This window comes from Zootoca vivipara, chromosome 6 (genome assembly GCF_963506605.1).
Source record: "Zootoca vivipara chromosome 6, rZooViv1.1, whole genome shotgun sequence".
NCBI classification, from domain to species: domain Eukaryota; kingdom Metazoa; phylum Chordata; class Lepidosauria; order Squamata; family Lacertidae; genus Zootoca; species Zootoca vivipara.
In genome coordinates this window covers 69,890,647-69,914,045 of record NC_083281.1, presented here as the reverse complement: position 1 = coordinate 69,914,045, position 23,399 = coordinate 69,890,647, and the positions used below count along the sequence as shown (strand labels likewise).

The window sequence follows — 23,399 nt, the reverse complement described above, 5'->3', positions numbered from 1 at the left end:
CTGATCTCTGATGGGAGGGCGTTCCACAGGGCCGGTGCCACTACCGAGAAGGCCCTCTGCCTGGTTCCTTGTAGGTTTGCTTCTCAGAGTGAAGGAACCGCCAGAAGGCCCTGGGTGCTGGATCTCAGTGTCCGGGCAGAACGGTGGGGGTGGAGACGCTTCTTCCGGTATACAGGACCGAGGCTGTTTAGGGCTTTAAAGGTCAGCACCAACACTTTGAATTGTGCTCGGAAACATACTGGGAGCCAATGTAGATCTCTCAGGACTGGTGTTATGTGGTCCCGGCAGCCGCTCCCAGTCACCAGTCTAGCTGCCGCATTCTGGATTAATTGCAGTTTCCGGGTCACCTTCAAAGGTAGCCCCACACAGTCCTGTAACACAACACAGTCCTGTAACATAAGAACATAAGAAGAGGCCGGCTGGATCAAGCCAATGGCCCATCTAGTCCAGCATCCAGTGGCCAACCAGATGCCTGGGGAAAACTAGCAAGCAGGATTCGAGCACAAGGGCACCCTCTCCTCCTGCAGCTTCCAGCAACTAGTATTCAGAAGCACTGATGCCTCCAACTGTGGCAGCAGAGCATAGCCATCATGGCCAGCAGCCATTGAGAGCCCTCTCCTCCATGAATTTGTCTAATCCTTTTTTAAAGCCTTCTATATTGGTGGCTACCACTGCCTCCTGTGACAATGAATTCCATAACTCCAGTCAAATTCATCTACGCAGCTATACCTGTGTTGTATTTATTCAGAGAAGCAGCCCTCTGTAGCTCGGGGAGGGGGAAACAATACAAAACCTCAATGCTTAGGAGTCATGCCAAAGTGGAGACTACACACTCTTACCTGGATACCCGGTCTACTCTAACACCAGATGCACAGTATGGGACTAGAAATAGGCTAGAAAACCCTCCCTTGGTTTTAAATGGCTAGGGTAGAAAAGGCTGGTGTGGTAGACAGCTCTTGTAAACAGGAAATAGTAAAGAAAATAATTACCAATGACAGAATTTAGGGCGGGCCTCAAACATGGAAATTACCAAGCAAAGCTCAAAATGGACCTCAAGGAACTATGAAAAGAGATGAAAAGGAAGATATATGCCACTCCAGTGATACGCAGCATCCTATACTGTATTTGAGGGCTTCGTTCAAAAAATCTCCCAATTACAGTAATTGTTCCATTACATGTCATGCTGGGAATGCTTCTCTCTAGGATTCTTACACAACAGTGCACACAAGTAGGTGTGCAACATTTCCTTTTTGTTTGATATATCATTTTGCAGCAAAGAGGTTCTTCATATTATTTTCTCAGCTAAACATGTGTTGCCTTATGGAAGTAATGTAAAAAAAGCAATACCACCTACAGTAAATAAAAAGTGCCTAGTGGATCTAAGAATCGAAAAAATGTAAATGTCAATGTAGTTCCCAAGGCACCTCTTTGGAAGACTCGCCCTCATCCAAGGAGGGTGTTTGTGCTGTTTCCATCTTCTATCAAAGCAGAGTAAAGTGATGAGGAGTTGTAATAGAAGTATTACCATCATTATTCCTCCGCCCTTCACCTTGAGGTCTCAGGGCAGATTACAATATCAAAATACAATATTAAAAACAGCCCACAATCACAAAATAACAACGGGCCTACAAATAAACACCTCAAGCATCAAAAGCTAGGGCAAAGAGGTGTATCTTCAGCATTCTCCAGAAGCTGTATAATGAAGGTGCCAGATGCACCTCTGTGGAGAGGCAGTTCCACAGCTTAGGGGCCACCACGGAGAAGGCAGTAACCTGGGCCACCACACAGCCTAGTCTCTGAGGGTGGAGAAACTTACCAAGAGGGCCCCCTCAGCTGATCTCAGCACCCAAGAGGGTCTGCAGGGAAGGAGGCAGCCTTTCAGATATCTGAGGGCCTAAGCCATTTAAGTAGGTGAGGGTCTGGAAGGTACAGAATCCAAAACAGGAATTCAGAAGTGGAAAGGCTGTGTTGATGAGGAGGCGTTAAGTATGGGGGTGTTTCCAACCCTGATGTGAAAGGAAACTGGGGCAGAGAGCAGGTAAAATGTACATTCATTCTACAGCGGTACCTCGGGTTACAAACACTTCAGGTTACAAACGCTTCAGGTTACAAACTCCGCTAACCCAGAAATAGTACATAGAACTTTGCTTCAGGATGAGAACAGAAATCGTGCCTCTGCAGCAGGAGGCCCCATTAGCTAAAGTGGTGCTTCAGGTTAAGAACAGTTTTCAGGTTAGAACGTACCTCCGAAACGAATTAAGTTCTTAACCAGAGGTACCACTGTACATGAAATTTATCTGCCTTTATGGAGGTCCCATGGGGATTCTTTCTTCTAATCCACACTTCAATACCATTAAATATCACCCTGAAGTTTACACAGATAAGGAGCTATTTTGTCAACATGTAATATTAATAGTTCTCCAACATACCAAGTACCTTACATTTCTCTCTCTGTGATTTTCACAATAGCCTACAGACAGGTCAATATTGTTGTTGCCCATGACCTAGAACCTGTGTCCCAACAAACTTATATTCTATATGGAAATCTCTGTCTGAGAGAAACAAAACATTCTTGCTCACCCGATAAACATGTGGTTATGAAGAGATTTGAACATAGTTAACTACCTGTTTTAAATTGTATTTTACTGGTGTTTGGTTTTTATTTTCTGTAAACCACTTGGAGGTTTTACTGCAGTCAAGCGGTATCTAAATACTGCTAAATACAGTACAATAGATGAAAACTCTCGAAATCAGTGGCTTTGCTTGCATATAACAGTAAGCCATATTCTGGGAGTGGGGGAATCTTGTCTTACCAGAAAAGAGCAGCAGTCTGGTGCACACATTCAGTTGTGCCTGTTCTGCTGCTCATTCGCAGTAAACTATTCCCTGTTTCAGACAATGGGTTACCCTTATGTGTGAACCAGCCCATTGTTTCTTGGTGTGTGCACATGAGTGCTCACCTGAATACACACACGTGAGTCACAACATCCATAAGAACATCTTGCCTATCACAGTATGCACCTGTGTATGATAACAGTTTCATTTGTTACACATATATTAAGATGTGTTGTGTGTTTGTTTTCAGCTTTAAAATACTTCTCTGTCAAAAGAACTTCCCAGACAGGCATCCAAAGACCAGAATATCCCTTACATTTTGAAACTTGTTTTTAATTACCCATATTCAAACCTAAAGAGAGCTAAAGGTAGCATTTCAACTATCAACATTTATCCTTTTAAAATCTAGTTAAATTATCTTAAGGAAAAAAATTGTGGTTTGATTTTAAAAAACAAAAAGAGGGGGGAATCTTTAATGAAGAAGATATACTACCTCCAGAATTTTTCCCTGTGTGTCAAAGGATTCACCTAACAAATCATAATCCACAAAGATACAACCTTCCCCCACCGAGGCAAAATGCATACAAAAAGAAAAAAAGATTGCCATGGCAAAGAATTGTGAATTTCATTAAACATGTTAACGGGGGGAAAATTCAGCTTTGAAAAATAGTAATCCTGTCTTTCAACAAAAATATTATAGGAAGCTATGAATTTGGTAGATCTGAATAGGCTGTTGGTACATGTTTTACTAAGGTAATATAATGGCACACTATTATTAGATCACATTAATCATTACTATGCCAAAGGCAGTGACAGCCCCACTGAAAAGGATTGAAAGGGTTGGTAATGGATATAAATTACCCATTGTGTGATAAAAGGATTTTTACTAAGAAGGTAAGAATAAAACAGCAAAATTCTAATATAACTGTTGTGGGGAGAAAGAAAAAGGGGAAAACCAAAATAAAAGTAATCCTCTCTTAGCAATATCCACAAAAATCAAAAAGTAAGCACTTCTTGAAACAAGATAAAGTCACATTTTTTTAAAAAAAAAGTATACTGTGTGAAATTAATTTCTTGGCATCTAATATCACTATCAGTTTAAATGGTTTCTGGGATGATCTCTAAGAAATATGGTCAGAACGAAAGGTAGATTTTTTCTAATTACAAGTAAAGATAATTTTATGTAGATACATTTAAGCACCTCAGCAGGATCAAATATGGACTGCCAGGAACCCCAACATTATATGCTGTTTTATGGGATCTGGCACAATCGTCCCATTTTCTTTGTGCAAGAAAAGAAAACCACACAATAGCACCAAGTACTTAATTCTGTATGCAACAGAGGCCTTTTCCAGGTAACATTTCTTTTTTAAAAAAATCATTACTATTAATACTAATAGTGGACATATTATGAGGTATGTGGCTAATCCACATATATAGGTAGCTTATCATTAGCCTTGTTTGCAGATTATTACATGTAACCCTGCTGGGTTACAGACCTCAGCTAGAGCGTGATTTGCCCACATTCTGTAATTATTCCAAAGTAAGTTAAAAAACTTAAGCCAGTCCTTCAAGAACCCCAATATGAATATTACCTATAAAAAAGATACTGGTAATGCATGCATTTTCACCCTATTCTTCTACCAAAATGTACCTTGAGTAACTTTACTAATATGGGCAGAACCTGCTGGTTCTTTCTGAATGAACATAGCTGATTCTAAAATGAATTATAGTTCCATCTCATAATTACTACTGACACCATTTGAAGACTCTGAATTAGACACAAACGGCCCCTGGCAAACTAAGGGTGTCATTTGGGTGCCCTGTCAGAGGCCTTGAGGCATTCCTAGGCATCTTGGCATTGTGGAGAATATAACTGAGAGGCTTATCTGGGATTGGGAGGGAAAAAAATTATCAGCCCATAAGAACCTATGGTGTGGAAATAATAATAATAATAATAATAATAATAATAATAATAATAATAATAATAATTTATTTGTACCCCACCCATTTGGCTGGGTTTCCCCAGCCGCTCTGGGCGGCTTCCAACAAGGATTAAAATACATTAAAATGTCACACATTAAAAACTTCCCTAAACAGGGCTGCCTTGAGATGTTTTCTAAATGTCAGGTAGTTGTTTATCTCTTTGACCTCTGATGGGAGGGCAATCCACAGGGTGGGCGCCACTACTGAGAAGGCCCTCTGCCTGGTTCCCTGTAGCTTTGCTTCTCGCAGTGAGGGAACCGCCAGAAGGCCCTCGGTGCTGGACCTCAGTGTCCGGGCAGAACAATGGGCAGAAATATCTAAGCATGCACAGCAATGTCTCAGGAGCAAAGCAAGCTGCCTTATACCAGTTCAGACCATCAATCAATCTTGCTTAGTATTGTTTACCCAAACTGGCAGGAGCTCTCCATGGTTTCTTTTCTTTTTTTTATATTTAAAATAGACTTTATTTCGATTATACAAACACAAGGTACAATATAAAATTCATTTAGCCAAAAACAAAACCTCTCCATGGTTTCAAGCAGGAATTTATCCTAGCCCTACTTGAGATGCTGGAAATTGAACCAGGTCCTTCTGCACATAAAAGCAGATTCCTTTCTCGGGTCCTGGAGAAGGCCATAGTATGACTAGATTGAGCTCTTCCTGCTGTCCCTTCCCCTGATGATTCTGTGGAAAATACTGGTGGTGGTTCCCAGATCCAAGTAAACCTCATAGAAGGTCCAGAGTGTCCTTTTATATATTGAAGCTACAGCTTCTTTGTGACTGAGAAACTCAAGCTAGCATGTCCAAGAGCTAGCATGTCTAGTCTGAACAATACTTGTTGGCCCACATGACTGTGTGAGTTACCATTCAAAGCCATATGGGTTAGCAAAGGGGAAGCAGAGAGGATATGATCCCTTGCTAGTCAGGGGTGAACCTGACAAAGTTTTCAGATGCTGGCACACACCAACAGCATCGTGATAGCTGTACACAGACCTAGGAGAGTCATAAGTGGGGCTAAGCCCTTCACTGGATCATTGTTGCCCCCTGTACGCTCTAAGCGTGATGTCCAGAGATCACAGTTTCAGTAGCATCCCTAGCTATGATAGAGATGGCCCAAGTTTACTCTGAGGCCCTACTTAAATTACAGTACTAATGTGTGAAGCATGGAGAACAACCAATTCCAGTGGGAAAGCACAGCTTGTGGGCAACTCAAGGAGATGCTGACCAGTCAAGCAGTTGGGGGGAGGGGGAAACAGGCAGGAAAACTGACTGGTGGGATTCAGCCTGGAGTGGGTTTCCAGAAGACAAGGGAAGGTGGAGGCAGGTATTTCAGGACCATGGAGAAAACCCAGTCACAAGACAAACAATTCCATCAGGCCTACAGCCACCTGAGCCCATTAATGCTTCTTTGGCCTCACTGCCACTTAGAGGCACCACCCTATGGGTAAGAAGTGCAGAGTCTTAGAAAAGGAGCCCTCCATCTAGCCTGTGGTCCACCACTTAGTTTGTCTTTGGAAGTGGAAGAGTCAAAATGGATTTTGAGTTGAAGCTCAAATCTGACAATATGTAAGAATATTTTATAATACTAAACCAGTTAATATATAATATTAAACCAGTTTTTCTTTCAATGCACACACACACACCATGCAAAGGTTCTAGGCATTAACTTGAGGACATTCATTCATATAATAAGAGAGTCTTTTAAAGCACTTCTTACCAGGTTAGTCCAACATCAACAGATATTTCTCCTGGCTGTGGGATCTTCTCAGAGATGTGAGGTAAGTATTGAAGGTCAGGAATTGCAAAAACAATACCTGTGAGAAATTTAAAGCCATTGTATTTAAATCAAAATCAATTCTATCTAAAACAGATGCTGTATTACAGGCATGTCAAACCTGCGGCCCTCCAGATGTTTTGGCCTACAACTCCCATGATCCCTAGCTAGCAGGACCAGTGGTTGGGGAAGATGGGAATTGTAGTCCAAAACATCTGGAGGGCCACAGGTTTGACATGCCTGCTGTATTAGAAGTGTGCAAAATAAAGACTAATTCAAACTAGAACATAGACTTTGAGGATCTGATGGTTTGGTTCTTAGGGGCAGAATTCCTTCTATTGTATAGGAAAAATATATTCTCATATTACACCAATGAACTGGAATAAATTTTCCTTACCACTCCCCAAAACTAGGAGAAAAACATGACAAGTGTAAGAGAAATGCAGTTATTTGACAATGATATCCTAATCTCTCAGAGAAACTCATTTTTTTAAAAAAAGTTCTATTCTACAAATAACTTGTATATAAGTAAGTGTCCAATCATGGATGGTTATAATTAATAAACTTCATATGAAGAGAGAGCAATATCAGACATCATAACTAAGACACTGCCTTACTTAGTCTAACAAATTTAAGATTTAGTTACAGATAGGTAGCCGTGTTGATCTGCCATAGTCGAAACAAAATTAAAAAAATCCTTCCAGTAGCACCTTAGAGACCAACTAAGTTTGTCATTGGTATGAGCTTTCGTGTGCATGCACACTTAAAAAATAAGAAGAATTGACCCAAATATTTTTTATAACAACTTCATTTTAGCAAGTCTGCAGGCATTAAAGCCAAGGATCCTCATTATATTACTCCAGAGATTCCCCAGTGATTCCTGTTTACAAAATCAAAGGTTGTGTCCAACATCAACTAAAGTAGCTGATTTGTTAAGCTACCAGCTGTCTGTAGGGTTGCTCTAACCTCGGGACGTCAACTCACAAAAGCTTGCAAACAATTCATTCCCAAGAAGGCTGCTTACATCGCTTAGTAATCCCAATGACTTTATGTCCAATACATATTCAAATGCGCAAAAATGTTCTAAGTAAAGATCTGAAGCAGACAATTCAATCCTTGCTCAACTCCAGAAAGCATGAAGAACTTCAGTTATTGGAAGTTGTAAAATGGAAAATCAACAGTTGGTACTTTGAAGGAAAGCACAACATACAAAGTGAGTGCAAACCATAGGATCATTACACTCCAAATATTACTATTCATTAATTAAATTGCTATCCCATCCTTCCTCCCCAAAAAGTCAAGGGTGGCCAGGAACATGTAGTGTTTTAGATGCATAGCCTAAAATTTAATGTAAGTTTAAGTTGCAAGAGCCAGACAGTCATCTAGTAATGAAAAAGAATGCAAGCTTTACAATGCACCCAATTTTGGGCGCCAAGCAAGATTGGGTTCGGTTAGTACTTGGATGGGGGAAAGAGTGCAACCTTTGCAGCACAATGTAAGACCAACTGTATTCACCAGTGGTCCAGCGCCAGCCCCCAAATTGCAAAGAATTTCCATTGACTTCAACCAGAGGGGAAATAGCTGCTTTTGCATCATTGCTCCTGCCCACATCACCACAACAAAGCAGAAGCTATGGCATAGTTCGGCACCCAACCACAGCATACCACCACTGATATAAACTCAAAATCTTAGGAGACCATAACTCAGATGGCAGGGCACAAAACAGCTTGTGCTCTTCACACACATAGGAAGCTGAGCACATTGCAAAACAATTAACTGTCTAGAACCCGAACACAGCTTCATGTGTAAGCACCAGTCTGGCAACCAGAGGCAAGAGGGAACTGCTTGCAGGTGAGTGGCCAGGCTGGTGGAGAGAAACAGAGGACTATGTACCACCTCTGCTTAGAAATGTCATGGATGTCTGCAGGAGAGAAGGAGCTCTCCTTCTCTCACTTTCACCACTGTATGTGCTTTTCCAAATAAATACATTTAATTAATTAACTGCTTTGTACATTTTACATTTTCAAAGATAGAAGGGGCAAGAAAACCCACAAGTTATCTGTTATTTTTCACTACCATTAATATGTATGTTTTTCCAATATTAAAAGTGTTCGGGGTGTAAAAACAAAACAAAACAAAGCATTACTGTTTTGAATGAGTCACCTTATTTACTTTGCTTCAAATAGAAGATACAACTTGGCATGACAACTGCTAAGTGAAACTGAATCCAAAACTTTATATATTTGATCCCAAACTCATAGTTATTTCCAGTATGAAAAGTGACGTAAAATCTGGTTTTCTGGAAGGGATGCTACCTCAAATTCCTGCAAAAGCTTTTCAAAAGGCAAGATGCCAGGTCATGTCTTGCAAAGGCTTCACTTTGAATTATATCCTATTCCCATAGCACTCTTTATTTCTGATGATGCTGAGGGTACCCAATTATGGAGTCGGTCTTGGTTTGATGGGCAGGGTTTTGACTCACTCATTTTTTAATGGCAACAGTGTGATTTACCCAGAATCCATCCTTTTACCTGCTGGTGTTAGTTTCTCTTCGTCATGAAACATTAACAGCAGCCCTGATGGATCAGACCAAAGTCCCATCTGTCTCCCACCTTGCTTCCAACAATGAGATGCAGAGTGTGGAAGCAAAAGGATTGTGAGAGGATAAAGAGGAACAACCCCACCCCAAATCCATAATTACCACCCTCAGCTCATTGTAAAAAAGGTGAAATACAATTATAATTCATAATTATAGCTGTCCCCATTGTTTTTTCTCCTCGTGATGGATATTCAAAGGCATACTACATTAGAGCTGGGCTTTTCATTTAGTTAGCATGGCTAATAGCAATCAATAATCCTGCATTCATGAAAGAATGATCAGATAGTACAAGATTAAAATAATTAGGATACTAGTCATTTTATTTATATAGCAGAGAACTGAGGGCACTGGACACTTCAACGAGGCAGTTTGAACACACTCTGCAGAAGGTTCTCTGATGCTCCTGAACTCAACAGGATAATTCTCCCTTTGTAATCACAACAACAACAACAACAACAACAACAACAACAACAACAGTAATATAATCCTGTTTGGTGCTAAGCCCCTGCTTTGTGCAGCACTCTTACCAACCAGCTGGCCGGGCAAGCCCTGCCCTTTTGGTCAAGCCCCACCTTTACATGTATGACATCAGGTGTAATGTGAGTAGGTGTAGCTTACTCAAAATAACCTCATGGGCCAAGATTGGCCCATGGGCTGGAGGTTCCCCACCCCTAATCTAGAGATACAAAAAAAATCATCTCAGGAGCTGACGTTCTATTGCCTTGCCTCAGGTAACAGTGCAGCTCTGTAAAAAGCTGAAGGCAGTCCTGAACAGAAAGTGTAAATGAATGTTAACGTAAAGTAAAATAAACACCAGAAATACAGGGAATGATGAGAAACGTGGTAAAGCTGAATTAAAGAGGCAGCACTGAAGTGCTGATGTTACTTGGCAACTTTGTTACTGTTGAGTTTGAGACTGGGGAAATGAATAGAAAATGTGATAGCCAGGTGATCCGAAATGATATTCATTGGCATGAAATCATCTTTTTTATTAAAAAAAAGGGGGGGAACTTCTGTGACATTTGTCTTTCCTGAAGTTGATCAATGTTGGGATGAAAAAAGAAGAAGCATTAGGTTATTTGTAATGAGCACTGCAACTTCCCACATGGCCTTGATGATGTTGTTGTTGTTGTTTAGTCGTTTAGTCGTGTCTGACTCTTCATGACCCCATGGACCAGAGCACGCCAGGCACTCCTGTCTTCCACTGCCTCCCGCAGTTTGGTCAGACTCACGTTGGTAGCTTCAAGAACACTGTCCAACCATCTCGTGCTCTGTCGTCCCCTTCTCCTTGTGCCCTCAATCTTTCCCAGCATCAGGGTCTTTTCCAGGGAGTCTTCTCTTCTCATGAGGTGGCCAAAGTATTGGAGCCTCAGCTTCATGCACAGTGCATGCACAGTGTCTTGCATTGGGGGCATTTATTTATGGGTGTTTCTTTTTGCATGTTACATTGGACACATTATATTGTCCACACATAATTTGCCGGAAAGCCTTTTCAACACATTTTCCAATAACCATTACCATACATTTGACACTTGCCCACGAAACATTAGCTCTGAATGCCAATCGCAGATGGAGAAAAATTGATTCATACCTTTAAAGAAAACAAATATCCAAGTTGCAGATAAATTCTTGATGTTGTAAAACTGTTACATTAGTCACATCTTTTAAAACGCAATTAAGAATGAAGCGTCTAAACTTCCTATGGCATACTTCTGGGTTATATGTTAACTGTTAAATGATTTTAGCTGAAACACAAAATATTGTGTAAAGAAGCTTACAAATGTTACATTGGTCAGTATAGAACTACCCTATAACATTGTTATATAACAACAGGAAGGGTTTTGTTCTTTTCTTTTGAAAGCTAACCTGTTGTGGTGTTTTCTTTTAAGATTACTGTAGCGGGGGGGGGGGCTTTTTTATTTGGCCCCCTTACCCTATCACTGAACTCACATGTAGTTCCCTACATTCCCCCCTCAATGCTTTGTTGTTAAGGCTGAAATGCCCTGTCACTCTAGCTTCTCTCAATTCCAGTAGGAGGGTCCAATTTCAAGAGGGATATAGCTGTCCAGCTTGCACTCCCAAATAACTCAGCTCATAACAGAATGCAAACATCAGCAAGTGTGAACTAGATTCTAAGTAGATTCCAGTTAGAAGTGATTAAAAGGATTAAGTGCTATGTAGCTTTCTTTGGGAGCACAGAACTCTAATTCAGTTTAAGCCTGGTTAAATCTACACTTTTAGTTTCTTTTTCTCTCCCTTTGTCTCTCCGTTTGAACCTACATGCTTGGTTTAAAGGTTTTCCATTTTCTATCTCTCAGCATGAAGGTTCTCCAAAAGCAGGCAAAAATCATTGCAACTTGTAGGATCCATGTAGCAAGTGTGTCCCTGGTATTATGTCTCTGTGAAGCCATGTTTCCCTTTGAATAAGACTGAGAACCAGACTTCTACAGAATAGTGATGCTGTGCCTTCTGTTTCATTTAACTGAACTAAGGCTATGTAAAACCTCTTCTTTACTTGCACAGATATTTCTACTTTCCCACACACTGGGTTGTATCCAATGCAGCACTAAGTCAAAGTCACTCCAGCAGAGAGTTTGCGCAACCTGTTGCACAATGAATTTCCACCAGCACAACTGTTCCATTGGATTCCTCTGTTGTGCAATGTTAAAATTCATCTTAGCACAAAAGCCCTTGCACTTCTGGACAGAGAATGTTGAATACAGGATAATGGAATTACGTGTTCATTCAAAATACTCAAATCCTCAAAAGGATTTTCAATGAAATTCACTGTTTCACCCTGAATTTGTATGATCTGCTATCATGAACCACGTTCTCCATTAAACTGCACAGGTGCCATCTGCATGTGGAATTGGCTTAATTCTGAAAAATATTCTCATTCACAAACAGAGAGACAGCAGTATAAATGAATGCACATTTTATTGTTGTTGCACTTCACATATGGAAGTAAGTTACGGTAATGGTGCAAAATAACATCAAAATTCTATGCGTGTATACTTAGAAGACAGGAGTGCCTGGTGTGCTCTGGTCCATGGGGTCACAAAGAGTCAGACACGACTAAACGACTAAACAACAACATACTTAGAAGTGGTCCCACCTACTTCCAATAAGACTTACTCCCTATTGAATGTATTTGTGATTGAAGCGTACATCACAACATTTACATGTAGATTTGGTGATAATGGATTGTATCAAACAAAGTGTTAACTCAAATCAATTAACCTACATGTCCATTACCTTAAAATGGTCTGCTCTGATTGAAACATATGTGAATTTCTACATTTCTGGATAGTCTTGCCTAAACAAAAATATCTTAAGCAGGCACTAAAAAGACTACAGTGAAAATGCCTGCCTGGTGTCAAAAGGCAGCGAGTTCCAAAGTACAGGTGCTGCCGCACTAAAATATCTATTTCTAACAACTGTGGAAATACTTATTATGTGGCACCTGCAACAGTGCCAGTTCTGATCGAAGCTGCTGAGTGGGTGGATAAGGCAAGTCGGCAAGTAAACTGGTCCCAAGCTGTTAAAAGGCCCTATATACCGATTGTAACACCTTGAACACACTGTGTACTAGTGTGTTAAGTCAGATCTGCTCATTATGTATACCATCTGAACAAAGGATGAACAAAGACCATCTCAGGACTTTCAACAGTTTCCAATGGATTTGCCTATCAAACCTCTTGCTCCTCACCTACTACGGTACTGCCTCTGTACCTTCCACAGCTTCTCAGTAGCTGCTTCCACCACCCAAGCCAGGTGGTACTTGCAACCTTTACATATGATGACTTGTTAAGATGTTAATATTGTTGGTAGTGTTCTTACTATATATAATTTAATTGTAAGCCACCTTGGAGAAGATTTATATCCTGAAATGTGGGGCATAAATAATTGCCACAAATAAAGTCTTTAGATTGAGTGTCGCATGCAAACAAACATCATGCACGCATAAGCAATTTATGGGTGCCGTCAGACTGGTTTACATGAAGTTGTTATTTTTAGTATTGACGTGGGGGCCCCTCAATGCAGAGTGTCGTAAAACAGGATGGCAGCCAAGATTGGGAAGGCAACAGCCACTGGAAAAAAGACTATGTACCAGACTCAAGTCACCTGTTCCACTAGTGGAGGCCAGCACAAGAACTCTCATTAGTACAACAGAGTTTTCCTCCCCTTGTGCACAGAGGGGAGAGTTGGGAAGAACCCCCAGAACAGCATGCGGGGGGTTGGGGGAGAATAGGGGAGAATGTTCCATCAGATAAGCAGAATTTACTGTGCTGACAAAATGAACTCCTTAACACTATGTTGAATTCCACCCAATGGTTGCAAGAGGTGATATCAGAGGGATGGGGAAGTGCTAATTTAGTGCCCTTCTTGAATTATGTTTTTTAAATTATATACCACCATTAAGTTTTAGTAAAGCAGGAATGCAACATATATGGAGTTGCAAATGTATCATGTTGATAGGCTCATCAGAGAATTAAATTACTGTGGCTTGCTGTAACAGTTCATATATATATATATATATATATATATATATATATATATATATGGCAAAGAGTTGCACAGAACTTGAAAAAGAAACCCAACTCACATACTACAAGGACATGTGAATAAGCTATAGGGAAAGGGAAATAAACTGTTTAAACCCATGACAAGAGTTCTAAATACATAAGTAGAAGAAATCACCTAACTTTAAGCATAAACGTATTAGTAGTTATCAACAGTGTGGCTGTGAACTTTAACACGTAGGCAAGCCTTTCATAACTTGGTGCCCTCCAGTTGCTTTAGACTGCAACACCCATCAACCTTGAAAGCATGGCCAGTGGTTAAGGATGATGGGAGTTGTAGTCCAACACATCTGTGGGGCAGCAGGTTGGAGAAGGCTGGAATAGACCCTGAGGCAGAGACAATTAGTAATGCTAAAAGAAGTGAAAGGGATTTATTTATTTCAGTGTTACCCTGCCTTATCAACACAATGCGTGAGAGGTTTGAATAATTAAATCAAATCATAGATCTAAAGGTGCTGTTCTAGGACCAGAGTAAATTCAAGACAGGAAATTTGATGGAGGTGGGAACAAGTTCTGTGTACTAAGATATAGAATATGTAAACCAAGTAGGAAGGACAGACAGAATACCCCTTTCTAACTTCAAGAACCCTGGAGACATTTTTAGTTATAAACCAATCACAGGAAGGGCCAGTAGATTCTGTTTTGGATCAAAGAAACCAGTAAGTGTGCTCGCTGACTCTCTCTCACACACATACACATACAGTTAATGGGTGATCAGCTCCTGAAATACAGCATTGTTCAGCTTGCAGTATCTGTCCTCAGCTCAAACATGTCCTCCGTTCTCAACAACAAAGAATTATAACAGTGTCTGATGCATCCTTGCCTTGAACATTACTTATGTATATGCATTGTAAATGTGGAATAGTGTCCTATAAATGCTCAGGGCTGCTTTCACTTTAGTGAGAGTTAACATGCATAAATAAAGACGAGACGAGGCCCCCTAAAGCAAGATGCTGAAATCCACCACAGTATTCCCCCATTATTCTCTAACATCCCAATAGCACCCTATAAAGCAGCAAAAATAGCACCACAGTCCCTAGGCAAGGGACATGGGCACACACACACACACACACACACACACACACACACACATGCCCCAGCTCTACTCCTCAATGCACAGGAACTTGCCTTTCTTTATACTTTCTTACAACATTTTTCTGAGATCCCCAATAGGTCTCTCTGGGAAGAAAGTGGGCAGATCCTAGCACTAAAGCTGTTGCACATCAGCACACATCTTGTTGAAATCTGTTTCTAAAGCCCTCTGCCATATTTGTACTATAAGCTAACCAGCTGGTGAGATGCCGGCAAGTACCCCAAATGCATAGTTCACTTGTCTCAAGGCTACTTGCTGTATTGATCCTGCCTGGTTTCCTTCAGTTTCCCAAGTAAAACCAGCAAGAAAAAATTTCTACACATTTTTTTTGTCCCTGTACCATTTTAATCTTGCTTGTCATAATCTGTGATTCACATATTTCCTTTCCTGTTTAGGGGAGATGATTATACTGTTGACGATCACTTGAATTTATTCATCACTTTATACAAATATGTCTCAGAGCTACTTATATGTCTTGCACTCTACGGACTGGCTCCATAACCAGTCAATGAGGCCATGACCTCACCTGAGCCACCTTTTGGAGAAAGAAAATGAGAAAAGAGTGGGATAGATAAACAGACAGAAAACTAGACTGAATGCAGGTAAAAATGTTATAGTACTAAAAAATTAAAGTCCCCAATATGTTGCTGGCTGAGTTAAAAGTGGGCCCTGATTCAAGTCTTTACCCTAAAAAGCTTCTTGTCGTACCATAAGAAAAAGTAAAAATTAACTTGACATGCAACTGCAAAAGACTAACATGCACTTGACTAGTATAGTTTGTGACTCCTCATCACCCCCCAGCTTGGAAGAGTAGGTTAACACAGATAAATTTATCAGGTAAAGTTTTTGCTGGCACTTGAATAAAGTGATCACAAAAGTGTCACCAGGTCGCATTGGTGTTAATAGCACAGGGGCAGAGAAAAGGAGGCAACTGTGGAATTACTTTTTATATAGAAAAGAAGATAGAGTAAGGGTTGTAGCTAACTGGAAACGGGGAGCCCCACATTTTACTCAACATGAACCTCACATAATTTATTATGGCCTTGAAGAAAAGGCAATGGGAACCTGATCTCTCATATTCCGACCTGCATATCTTTCAATAACAAAAACAAAACAATAAAAAATACCCATGATCTTCATAGCCAATCAAATTACACTCCTGTCTCTTTAATAACCAAATCCATGTGTGCATTAACAGTGTTGAAAATTCAATTTAAACTCTTTGTCTGTTGCTGCTTACTCTAAAGATGGTCTTTCTTAAACAACAGAGCACCAAGGAGTCGTTAGGGCTCTCTCTTCATTACTTCAAAAAACCAATCATTAGACACCAGAGTATATACGTAATTAGAAAATCACTTCCTTTGCAATCCAAGCTAAGTAGTTTACATACGGTAATTACAGGGACAAAATCAATTTTTAATCATTTCACTGATTGGGCTCATCAGCTCTGTGGGAACATTGTAACCTGCTTGTTGTGCAAAAGCAACATCTGGGCTAAAACAATTACCCTTTGTTTGCTACAATATTCCTTAAATCTTTTTTCCCCTGCGCTTTAAAAAAATGACAAGATATTTTGAAGCATTTTTGTCCTTGATCAACATATATCCTAAAGAGGAACTTTTACTAGGAGTAACATGGTTTCTCTGAATTTACAGTCGAACAGTACACTTCCAAGGAATGTATTTTTTTTCCCCTGTGAGATAAAAGTATCTGATTGTTTTAAAGAACTATTCAGCTGGCTAATTGTTCCATAGCTAACACATGGTATTCAGACAACCCACACATTACAAAAGCTCATCTGGGTAATAATGGGCCACTATTATTGCAAATAGCTTACACTTTTCTAATACAAATGAATAGATTTTTTATCAAAATTTTACAAAAAAACCTAAGCGAGGATATGTGTGACAAATAGATGGTATGAATTGGCAAGGCACGGCTAAGCATTTTGTTCTCTTAATAGGAAATGACCTCATTTACACTGGAGTAATAATTAGTACTGCTTCGCTGACAGTTAAGAAAAAAAAAGTTTCCCAGTATAATAAGGAACCATCTCCTTTGTTAAGGCCGCTACATTGATTATTAACCCTTGCCAAGAAAGCTCAAAATTCAACACTGCTGATGTTTACAGCAAATGTATTTAAAACATAGTTGTAGGGTAAATAAAGAACTCAGGGTTGATGCCAGTAAGTAGCTGGCCAAACTCCTCGGTGCGATCCTGTGGCCTTTTTCTTGCCTTGCTGAACGAATACGTGAACAGAAAGTGCACAGGTTCACATTGACTCTTAAGCCATTTGTGCCCCTGTACTGCTCCAGTGCCTCCATAGGAGAAATTGTTTTCCATAGTCCATCAAGGACACACATCTGCTTTGGAATGTTGTGCCCTTTCAATCTGGCACTTCAGTGCTAAGCCGGAAGACGGCCTTATTAATCTCCAACTAATTAGGGGGATCAAATTTAAGAGGAGGCCTAGACTCCAGTACCTATCACAGGTCTGTAGAAGACAGGATTTTGGCAAGAGCAATATGGTCTGCAGGGATGGTGGGGGTGGGGAGAGACTCAACTTGCCAGAATTCCTTCTACCATGCAAGTGGTAAAACACGTCTATTGCATCTGGTTACCTTTCTTTAAAGCGCATAGGTTGCAGGTGATTCTCTAGTGCATAACCTCATTCTCTCATGCAAAGTGCAGGTTCTGTGCCATCCTGCAACCTACTGATCACTCGTCTCTGTAATACAAACCAGAAAATTGAGGCAAGGTGGATGGGTGTTGGACCAGAATTGCCTTAAAGGGGTGTTTATAAATTTTTCCCTAAGCTTCTGCAGGAGACCCCCGTTTTCCCATAACTTAAAATATCCCTTTGGGGAGGTGCAGCACATCTAGCAGAGCAATCAGATAGCTAACTCTTTGCTCTAATCATCAGGAAAGATGGGGGGAAATGATTCCCCGGGCTCTGTACATGTGCTTGTTTATAACTGGAGGCAGGCAGTTTCACAAATAAGAGAACAAGAGCTCAGGAGGGAGTTATGATTCAAATCCGCAGCCTCCTGTGATCAAGTTTAGTAAATGGCTCCAGGGTCCATTTAAAAGGGTTGCTCCTCATTCTTCACAGCCCCACAAAACATAATCGCTGTCAGTTCCAGTGCGTTTTTTTTATTTATTAATCATTTCTGCAGCACGTCTAATGCTCAAGGTCTTTTATAGCCCTCATCTCATTTATCCTCGCAACAACCACTTCAACCAAGATCAGTCGCTATGAATCCCATGTTACAGATTTGCAACTGAGGCTGACCATGGCTTGCACATGGCCCTCAAGTGTCCACAGCCAACCAAAGATCCGAAACCTACTCAAAAAGTTTCCATGGGACTTTAGGGGTGGCTGCAAGACATTTCCCAAAATTATTGAATAGATTACTCTGGAGATACAAGTCCAGAGACTATCCAAATATCAAGAAACTTGCAGATGATTCCCAGTATGCCCTTGTCAAAGGGTCTGTGTTCCTGAATAATGTACTCAATAAAATAAATGTATAGATGAAAATTATTTAATAGGTATGTGCTTTTATAATAATGTCTTATAGTCAGGCTCTCTTCTTGTCATGTTAATGTCAGCTGGAATATGAAATGAAGCATTATTTTGGGGGGGGGGGGTTATCTCGTGAAACTCAAACATGGACACAAAAGAAATGTGTAGTCATGTGTGTTTTAGAAAAATTGGTAGCAAAGTTGCTAATGACACAAGTATGGGTCAAAAAGTAAAGCAGAATTTGTTTCACTTATACCTGTAGTAGAGCAGAACTGAAATTAGCCACCAGCATAAAGTCTAGAATAGTTTTCCAAGCAAGTTATTCAAAAATTCATGCAACTGATAGTATTGTGTTTTGCACCATAAAAGGGAAAAAAAAGTTTCATTTCCAGATGGACTACAGATGACTACTTAACATCACTTGCTTCTCATTCATCAGAGCTCTCAACTGTCTCATCACAAGAATTGCTACTAGTCTCTATACAAACAGCATCTATAGAAGATTAACTTTAGGATATCATTCTGAGGAGCAACCATAGGACCTCAGAATTGTTTAACAGTTGCTCCCAAGGAACTACAGGAAATGTAGGGAAACAGGAATCTCCTTACAACTCCCAGCACCATTAACAAACTACAGTTCCCAGAAGTCTTTGCAGGAGGCCATGCCTGTTCAAAGCGGTATGATACTGCTTTAAATGTATACTACAGGTGGGGGTCAAGTATGAAACAGGAGCACAATAGGAAATTGTGCAAATTACTATTTCCTGTTGTTATTTATATTTACTATTTTGTTGCAATAGTATTTGTGCTTGATTGTACTGAATTCATCCTGCCAGACAGTGATCAATCCAGAGTGCTTGGTGCTCTGATTCAGAGTGGCAGTCACATGCAGTATACAATGTCTGTAGGCACACAACTAAACTACAATTAATCAAACCTTTTTCTTTAAATACACATACATAAGTACTTGAACTTACTTAATAATCCCCTCTCTCAAAGAAATCCTGGAAAATGTTTTCCCAAAGGAGGAATATAAACAGTGGAATTTGTATTGATGTGGTGAGCAGAGAATTGGTAAACTTTACTGATGATGCCAAATTATTCAGGATAGTTGAAACAAAATGGATCTCAGGGATCTCTCTAAAAGGATCTCACTAAACTGGGTGAACAGACATAAATTTGCAAATTCAATTCGGTGAAAACAAGTGCAAAGCGATTCACCCTGGGGCAACCCCTCCCCCTATTTTCTCATATCTGTTAACGGAGTCTTAACTGGCAGTGACCGACCAGGAATGAGACCTTCGGGTCATAGTGGATTGCTCAATAAGGTTGTCTACCCAGTATGTGGCAGCTGTGAAAATGATGAATTCCAGGTTAGGTATCATTAGGAAAGGGACTGAAAAAACATTTGACAGTATCACAATGCAATTATACAAATCTATGGGGCTAAGAGTATTAAGAGACCTCTTTTCCCCTCATAGGGCTACAGTTCCCAGAGTTCCCTGGGAAAAGGGATTGATTACCTTGTCCATGAAAGCAAGTAACTCCTATGAGAGAGAGAGAGAAAGAGCTCAACTATGAGTGTGTGATCATTGAAGATTTCTCACGTCCAAATGATCAGTTGGCCCATATTTATCAAAGGAAAACTGCTGTTGCGAAATGGCCTACAGGGCACCAATATTTAGGTGCCAACCCCACACTACATGCCTGTTGACAACAAAACTGCTAAAATCAGTCAAATTTAACTCCTCGTTCCAGTATCAGTATATGTACAGTACATTATGTAATTTACTCCCTTTTCCCTTTCTGATTTAGTTTGTGAAATGACTGACATACATTAGAAACATGCTCTATACTTTATGATACATTTTCCAGACCGGTAAGAGTTTGTGTGTTTGCACCACCAACATTTCAGTTGCACACTCCAGACAGTTAAAGAATGAAAATGACCCTTTTCACTGCCCAATGCAGGTTTATCGGAAACTATATTACTCCATGTCTTTTATTTCATGTTAATGGAGTTTTTACAAATCATTGGCACTGACTAGCTTTTAAAAGCTCATTGGAAGTGTGGAAAATATTCCTCTCCCACTATTTTGTAACTTGTCTGATTGATGTGAAAAACAAGGAAGACCTTAGCATGGTTAAAGGGCTAACTAATCTGGTTTAATGATCCAGAGAACAAACCTTTAAAGCGTAGAGCAATTATTTTTGCAGTGCAATCCTAAGAACGTGTGTTTTGGATTGCGACCTTAACAGAACTATAGAGGTGCATTTATTTATTTTAAATCAACAGGACCAAAATGGTTAAAACAATGGGGGTGAAGTTTTATAATCTTACAAGGAAATTGCAATGCATGTTATTCATGGATCAATATACCTGGATTCTACCCTGTAATTTCAAAATATAAGCCCCTTTGGAGCAAAAAAGCATACCAGGAAAGTTATTCCAACCAAGAGGTAGAAAGATAAATGAAGAGGTAGTGGGAAACTGTAGCTCCAGGAGGAGAATAAGGGTCTCCTAACAATTCTCAGCACACTTATCAAACTATAGCTCCCAAAATTCTCTGGGGGAAGCCATGACTGTTTAGACTGTTATCATAGGGATTTGAATGTGCTGCGTGGGTGTGGACTCAGCTGACTGAAAGCTAGACATGTTACCAGGTGGCTGCATGCATCTTTTAATGACACAGTGAAGCCTGTCTTTAATATCACTTTGTTCCCCAGATTTGTTTCTATGTTCTGCAGTGTTGCTGGTAATGCAAGACATAAATGCATGGTTAGAGCCTTCACATGACTGCCTGTTGTGGTGCTGATAACACCAAAGTCACAGGTTCGATCCCCATAGGGGCCTCCTGCATTGCAGGGGGCTGAACTAGATGACCCTTTCAATTCCTCAATTCTATGATTCCACATTAATATCAGGTATCAATGCATTGCTAGGGCACTTAACTATATTTACTGTAAGGCAGATACAGGGCAGTAAGACTTAGAGATGCTGTCAAGTGGTTTCCTGATTTAGTGCCAACATTTTACCTTGCCAGTGCAGGATCCCATGGGCTTGGGAAAGGCCCTCAGTGTGTGAAGAAAGCTTGCAATGGGTCTGCCCTAATCCCAGGAAGAAGAAGCAGGTGTCAGGAGAACTTCAATGGTTGTATTTATTTAGGAAGAACAGCACAGCAACTCAACATAGTAGCTCAACTTGCTACCCTGGCAAGACTAAGATCCCACTGGGGGAGGGATTTACCTTTACGGGCTAGGCATAAGAGACAGCTCACACACATACTACATCCAAAACACATACAGAAGGACAGGATTTGGATGGACTAGTATCTTTTCTTTTTTTAAAAAAAAGATCTAGTCCTCTGTATGTACATAGCTGTGTCACATGACTATTTTACAAACAAGGAGGATGGGGGGGCTGAGATGTTTTAGAGAAAGCAATAATTAATCCCTATTAATTCATTTTATTTTGATTATTAATTACTTTCCATGAAACATCCCAAAGCAAATAACAGTAAAAAGACATAAAAATGCAATTTCTACTTCAATGCAGATAACAACTGGGATGATAAAACATCTGCACTTAAAGGACTTGTTAGGTCTTAAGTCGGGACAATCCTATCTTTCAATACTGAGTAGAATGAGTTTTTCTGACTTTTCTAAGCAGACTTTGTAGCAACATAAATGCTTCTTTAAGATTTCCTCCTAATATTCTCTTTCTGATAATCTCTAATTTTGCAGCACAATCATTTTAGGATACCTTAAAAAAAGGCTGCACAATGTGTGTGTTTGCATGTACGTAGTATGTAAAAGTGTGTGTGTGTGTGTGTGTGTAGTGTGTATAGTGAGGGGGGAGGGACACACACACACACTAATGAGATGGTACACTTCCTTACAAAGTAAACAATGAATACTGTAGCAAAAGCCTTTACCAAAAATGATGTTCATTAAACAAACAAAAAGAAAAAGAGAAGAACCTGTATTTTTCCAGCTAACATGTAATTTGCAAGATGCATTTTTAAATGCTTTGCAACTGTAGAAAGATCCATCAGTCAGATGATACAGATAGATAATTCACCATACTGTCACATGATCTTCCATCAGTCTAAAAGATGTGAATATATTGCCACAAGCTTTGGGAATAATGGGTGCACCTGTTTACAGTGTCACCTCTGTTTGCTAATTGTCTCCTTGAGCTACATTTTACTTCTAATGCATTTATTTTTGACAGGCAGCGTCTATTTAGAAATCACATTACTTCAAGAGCAATTGTTCTTTTGTCTATCAAGTAAATGAAGTGTTGTTATACAGATTTCAGGTTCTGATTAGTGAAGTATCAGTATGCCACAAAGGTCAATCAGTTATTTACCTGAAGTAACAGAAGGATGACAGGCCTTTTTGAAATTTTACAGTTTCTGGTAAGAGACGGGGCCATTTAACAGTACAGTAAAAAAAAGGTAAAGGGATACCTCACCGTTAGGTCCAGTTGCGGACAACTCTGGGGTTACGGTGCTCATCTCGCTTTACTGGCCAAGGTAGCCAGCGTACAGCTTCCGGGTCATGTGGCCAGCATGACAAAGCCGCTTCTGGCGAACCAGAGCAGCGCACGGAAACACCGTTTACCTTCCCGCTGGAGTGGTACCTATTTATCTACTTGCAGTTTGACGTGCTTTCGAACTGCTAGGTGGGCAGGAGCTGGGACCAAACAACGGGAGCTCACCCCGTCGCGGGGATATGAACCGCCGACCTTCTGATCGGCAAGCCCTAGGCTCTGTGGTTTAGACCACAGTGCCACCCGCGTCCCCTAACAGTACAGTAGTAACACTGATAATAGAAATGCTACCACAAATGCTAATAATACTAAGAGTGATATGCATAGGGATTAACCATAATGCTGTGGTTATGTCAGTATCAAACATGCACTCTTGCTGTGAGCCTGGTGTTCAGGCTCCAACACTTAAGCACAGGGTAGTCTGTGCACACATTGGAACCCCATGTAC

At 40.3% G+C, this 23,399-nt stretch overlaps 1 protein-coding gene across 3 annotated transcripts in view; it reads right to left on the bottom strand.

Annotated features, from left to right (window-relative positions):
* The window catches only part of ZNF536 (zinc finger protein 536), a 378,399-nt gene that overhangs the window by 294,450 nt on the left and 60,550 nt on the right, over nucleotides 1-23,399 (bottom strand). The window contains exon 1 of one of the 3 annotated variants that reach the window (XM_060276095.1): nucleotides 6,539-6,781. The exons of the other annotated variants lie outside the window; for them this stretch is intronic. The gene's annotated coding sequence lies outside the window, so the exon portion shown is untranslated. Of the gene's footprint in view, nucleotides 1-6,538; nucleotides 6,782-23,399 lie in introns of those variants that run through there. 3 annotated transcript variants of the gene reach the window in all.